The sequence below is a fragment of the Manis javanica genome, chromosome 3 (genome assembly GCF_040802235.1).
Source record: "Manis javanica isolate MJ-LG chromosome 3, MJ_LKY, whole genome shotgun sequence".
Lineage (NCBI taxonomy): Eukaryota > Metazoa > Chordata > Mammalia > Pholidota > Manidae > Manis > Manis javanica.
This window is the reverse complement of record NC_133158.1, coordinates 50,876,924-50,882,975: the sequence shown is the minus strand read 5'-3', so window position 1 is coordinate 50,882,975 and position 6,052 is coordinate 50,876,924. Positions and strand designations below refer to the sequence as shown.

The window sequence follows — 6,052 nt, the reverse complement described above, 5'->3', positions numbered from 1 at the left end:
TCAACTGTACTTGAACAGTCTGAGAGAAATCAGACAAATTAAAGCAGCCCATTTCTGGGATCTGTTCACATCCCATATGTTCTTTTAACCATACATAGTCTATAGTCATAAGACTTTGGAGTGCTACACCTTGCACCCCTCCCAACTCCTGGTTGAGTTCCAACAGTACAGATCCGGTCAAATTCGTTGTCTCACTGTATGCACATGCCAGCCTAGACATCTCCCTCCTCATTCCTATGGCAAGTCCAGGAGACGGTGGGCTGGATGCAGCCACAACCACAGCATCGTCCGGATCCCTGTGGAGGCTTTTTGATGATCATCCCCCGGCACAAGTCCTCCAGAGAGTGCTGATGCCGGAAGCTCCTCCTCATATCGTATCTTAGTTCATTTTCTGGGTATCCAAGCTAGGCCTTGATCTTCTGCATAGAAACAAACAGACCCTTTGCCCACACTTTGACATGCCCTCAATACCATTGTGCAGAACTCATTGGAGGTCAGCACACAGTAACTGCTTTTTCTTTTTTTTTTTATTAAGAGAAAGGAATATTATCAGAAAAGAGTACCTCCATAGCTGATCATCTGACACCCTTTAAGTGATCAACATTAAGGATATTTAAAGCATGCGTTGATCTTTGATTTACCAATAGTTTTATCCTATCAAGGAGTAATCCCCCTTTTCTTTCTTTCTTTCTTTTTTTTTTTTAATTTTTAATCTACACTTACATGAAGAATACTATGTTTACTATGCTCTCCCCTATATCAGGTCCCCCCTAACAACCACATTACGGTTACTGTCCATCAGCTTAGCAAAATGTTGTAGAGTCACTACTTGTCCTCTCTGTGTTGTGCAGCCCACTCTCCCTTTTCTCCCTCCCCCCCATGCATGCTAATCTTAATACCCCCCTTCTTCTTCCCACCCCTTATCCCTCCCTGCCCACCAATCCTCCCCAGTTCCTTTCCCTTTGGTACCTGTTAGTCCATTTTTGGGTTCTGTAATTCCGCTGCTGTTTTGTTCCTTCAGTTTTTCCTTTGTTCCTATACTCCTCAGATGAGTGAAATCATTTGGTATTTCTCTTTCTCCGCTTGGCTTATTTCACTGAGCATAATACTCTCCAGCTCCTTACATGTTGCTGCAAATGGTTGGATTTTTCCACTTCTTATGGCTGAGTAGTATTCCATTGTGTATATGTACCACATCTTCTTTATCCATTCATCTACCAATGGACATTTAGGTTGCTTCCAATTCTTGGCTATTGTAAATAGTGCTGCGATAAACATAGGGGTGCATCTGTCTTTCTCAAACTTGATTGCTGCATTCTTAGGGTAAATTCCTAGGAGTGGAATTCCTGGGTCAAATGGTAGGTCTGTTTTGAGCATTTTGATGAACCTCCATACTGCTTTACACAATGGTTGAACTAATTTACATTCCCACCAGCAGTGTAGGAGGGTTCCCCTTTCTCCACAGCCTCGCCAACATTTGTTGTTGTTTGTCTTTTGGATGGCAGCTATCCTTACTGGTGTGAGGTGATACCTCATTGTAGTTTTAATTTGCATTTCTCTGATAATTAGCGATGTGGAGCATCTTTTCATGTGTCTGTTGGCCATCTGTATTTCTTTTTTAGAGAACTGTCTGTTCAGTTCCTCTGCCCATTTTTTAATTGGGTTATTTGTTTTTTGTTTGTTGAGGCGTGTGAGCTCTTTATATATTCTGGACGTCAAGCCTTTATCGGATGTGTCATTTTCAAATATATTCTCCCATACTGTAGGGTTCCTTTTTGTTCTATTGATGGTGTCTTTCGCTGTACAGAAGCTTTTCAGCTTAATGTAGTCCCACTTGCTCATTTTTGCTGTTGTTTTCCTTGCCCGGGGAGATATGTTCCAGAAGAGGTCACTCATGTTTATGTCTAAGAGGTTTTTGCCTATGTTTTTTTCCAAGAGTTTAATGGTTTCATGACTTACATTCAGGTCTTTGATCCATTTTGAGTTTACCTTTGTATATGGGGTTAGACAATGGTCCAGTTTCATTCTCCTACATGTAGCTGTCCAGTTTTGCCAGCACCATCTGTTGAAGAGACTGTCATTTTGCCATTGTATGTCCATGGCTCCTTTATCAAATATTAATTGACCATATATGTTTGGGTTAATGTCTGGAGTCTCTAATCTGTTCCACTGGTCTGTGGCTCTGTTCTTGTGCCAGTACCAAATTGTCTTGATTACTATGGCTTTGTAGTAGAGCTTGAAGTTGGGGAGTGAGATCCCCCCTACTTTATTCTTCTTTTTCAGGATTGCTTTGACTATTCGGGGTCTTTGGTGTTTCCATATGAATTTTTGAATTATTTGTTCCAATTCATTGAAGAATGTTGCTGGTAATTTGAGAGGGATTGCATCAAATCTGTATATTGCTTTGGGCAGGATGGCCATTTTGATGATATTAATTCTTCCTAGCCATGAGCATGGGATGAGTTTCCATTTATTAGTGTCCCCTTTAATTTCTCTTAAGAGTGACTTGTAGTTTTCAGAGTATAAGTCTTTCACTTCTTTGGTTAGGTTTATTCCTAGGTATTTTATTCTTTTTGATGCAATGGTGAATGGAATTGTTTTCCTGATTTCTCTTTCTATTGATTCATTGTTAGTGTATAGGAAAGCTACAGATTTCTGTGTGTTAATTTTGTATCCTGCAACTTTGCTGTATTCCGATATCAGTTCTAGTAGTTTTGGGGTGGAGTCTTTGGGGTTTTTTATGTACAGTATCATATCATCTGCAAATAGTGACAGTTTAACTTCTTCTTTACCAATCTGGATTCCTTGTTCTTTGTTTTGTCTGATTGCCGTGGCTAGGACCTCCAGTACTATGTTAAATAACAGTGGGGAGAGTGGGCATCCCTGTCTGGTTCCCGATCTCAGAGGAAATGCTTTCAGCTTCTCGCTGTTCAGTATAATGCTGGCTGTGGGTTTATCATATATGGCCTTTATTACGTTGAGGTACGTGCCCTCTATTCCCATTTTGATGAGAGTTTTTATCATGAATGGATGTTGAATTTTGTCAAATGCTTTTTCAGCATCTATGGAGATGATCATATGGTTTTTGTCTTTCTTTTTGTTGATGTGGTGGATGATGTTGATGGATTTTCGAATGTTGTACCATCCTTGCATCCCTGGGATGAACCCCACTTGGTCATGGTGTATGATCCTTTTGATATACTGTTGAATTCTGTTTGCTAATATTTTATAATTGAGTATTTTTGCATCTACATTCATCAGGGATATTGGTCTGTAATTTTCTTTTTTGGTGGGGTGTTTGCCTGGTTATGGTATTAGGGTGATGTTGGCTTCATAGAATGAGTTTGGGAGTATTCCCTCTTCTTCTATTTTTTGGAACACTTTAAGGAGAATCGGTATTATGTCTTCTCTGTGTGTCTGATAAAATTCTGAGGTAAATCCGTCCGGCCCCGGGGTTTTGTTCTTGGGTAGTTTTTTGATTACCGTTTCAATTTCTTTGCTCGTAATTGGTTTGTTTAACTTTTGTGTTTCTTCCTTGGTCAGTCTTGGGAGGTTGTATTTTTCTAGGAAGTTGTCCATTTCTTCTAGGTTTTCCAGCTTGTTGGCATATAGGTTTTCATAGTAGTCTTTAATAATTCTTTGTATTTCTGTGGAGTCTGTCGTGATTTTTCCATTCTCATTTCTGATTATGTTGATTTGTGTTGATTCTCTTTTTCTCTTAATAAGTTGGGCTAGAGGCTTATCTATTTTGTTTATTTTCTCAAAGAACCAGCTCTTGGTTTCATTGATTTTTGCTATTGTTTTATTCTTCTCAATTTTGTTTATTTCTTCTCTGATCTTTATTATGTCCCTCCTTCTGCTGACTTTAGGCCTCATTTGTTCTTCTTTTTCCAGTTTTGGTAATTGTGATGTTAGACTATTCATTTGGGATTTTTCTTCCTTCTTCAAGTGTGCCTGGATTGCTATATACTTTCCTCTTAAGACTGCTTTCGCTGCGTCCCACAGAAGTTGGGGCTTAGTGTTGTTGTTGTCATTTGTTTCTATATATTCCTTGATCTCTATTTTGATTTGTTCATTGATCCATTGATTATTTAGTAGCATGTTGTTAAGCCTCCATGTGTTTGTGAGCCTTTTTGTTTTCTTTGTAGAATTTATTTCTACTTTTATACCTTTGTGGTCTGAAAAATTGGTTGGTAGAATTTCAATATTTTGGAGTTTACTGAGGCTCTTTTTGTGAGCTAGTATGTGGTCTATTCTGGAGAATGTTCCATGTGCACTTGAGAAGAATGTATATCCTGTTGCTTTTGGATGTAGAGTTCTATAGATGTCTATTAGGTCCATCTGTTCTAGGGTGTTGTTCAGTGCCTCTGTGTCCTTACTTATTTTCTGCCCGGTGGATCTATCCTTTGGGGTGAGTGGTGTGTTGAAGTCTCCTAAAATGAATGCATTGCAGTCTATTTCCCTCTTTAGTTCTGTTAGTATTTGCTTCACATATGCTGGTGCTCCTGTATTGGGTGCATATATATTTAGAATGGTTATATCCTCTTGTTGGACTGAGCCCTTTATCATTATGTAGTGGCCTTCTTTATCTCTTGTTACTTTCTTTGTTTTGAAGTCTATTTTGTCTGATATTAGTACTGCAACCCCTGCTTTCTTCTCACTGTTGTTTGCCTGAAATATGTTTTCCATCCCTTGACTTTTAGTCTATGCTTATCTTTGGGTTTAAGGTGAGTTTCTTGTAAGCAGCATATAGATGGGTCTTGCTTTTTTATCCATTCTATTACTCTGTGTCTTTTGATTGGTGCATTAAGTCCATTTACATTTAGGGTGACTATTGAGAGATATGTACTTATTGCCATTGCAGGCTTTAGATTTGTGGTTACCAAAGGTTCAAGGTTAGCTTCTTTAGTATCTTACTCCCTAAGTTAGCTCGCTTATTGAGCTGTTATATGCACTGTCTGGAGATTCTTTTCTTCTCTCCCTTCTTATTCCTCCTCCTCCATTCTTCATATGTTGTGTGTTTTGTTCTGTGCTCTTTTTAGGGGTGCTCCCATTTAGAGCAGTCCCTGTAGGATGCCCTGTAGAGGTGGTTTGTGGGAAGCAAATTCCCTCAGCTTTTGCTTGTCTGGGAATTGTTTAATCCCGCCATCATATTTAAATGATAGTCGTGCTGGATACAGTATCCTTGGTTCAAGGCCCTTCTGTTTCATTGCATTAAGTATATCATGCCATTCTCTTCTGGCCTGTAGGGTTTCTGTCGAGAAGTCTGATGTTAGCCTGATGGGTTTTCCTTTATAGGTGACCTTTTTCTCTCTAGCTGCCTTTAAAACTCTTTCCTTGTCCTTGATCCTTGCCATTTTAATTACTATGTGTCTTGGTGTTGTTCTCCTTGGATCCTTTCTGTTGGGGGTTCTGTGTAATTCCATGGTCTGTTCGATTATTTCCTCCCCCAGTTTGGGGAAGTTTTCAGCAATTATTTCTTCAAAGAGACTTTCTATCCCTTTTCCTCTTTCTTCTTCTTCTGGTATCCCTATAATACGAATATTATTCCTTTTGGCTTGGTCACATAGTTCTCTTAGTGTTGTTTCATTCCTGGAGATCCTTTTATCTCTCTCTATGTCAGCTTCTATACGTTCCTGTTCTCTGGCTTCTATTCCTTCAATGGCCTCTTGCATCTTATCCATTTTGCTTATAAACCCTTCCAGGGATTGTTTCACTTCTGTGATCTCCTTCCTGACATCTGTGATCTCCCTCCGGATTTCATCCCACTGCTCTTGCATTTTTCTCTGCATCTCTGTCAGCATGTTTATGATTTTTATTTTGAATTCTTTTTCAGGAGGACTGGTTAGGTCTGTCTCCTTCTCAGGTGTTGTCTCTGTGATCTTTGTCTGCCTGTAGTTTTGTCTTTTCATGGTGATAGAGATAGTTTGCAGAGCTGGTACAAGTGACCGCTGGAAGAGCTTCCCTTCTTGTTGGTTTGTGGCCTTCCTCACCTGGGAGAATAGCGACCTCTTGTGGCTTATGCTGGGCAGCTGTGTGCAGACAAGGCTTC

At 39.6% G+C, this 6,052-nt stretch overlaps 1 protein-coding gene across 3 annotated transcripts in view; it reads left to right on the top strand.

Annotated features, from left to right (window-relative positions):
• IFNAR2 (interferon alpha and beta receptor subunit 2) overlaps positions 1-6,052 on the top strand; it is a 43,660-nt gene that overhangs the window by 5,015 nt on the left and 32,593 nt on the right. The window lies entirely within an intron of this gene.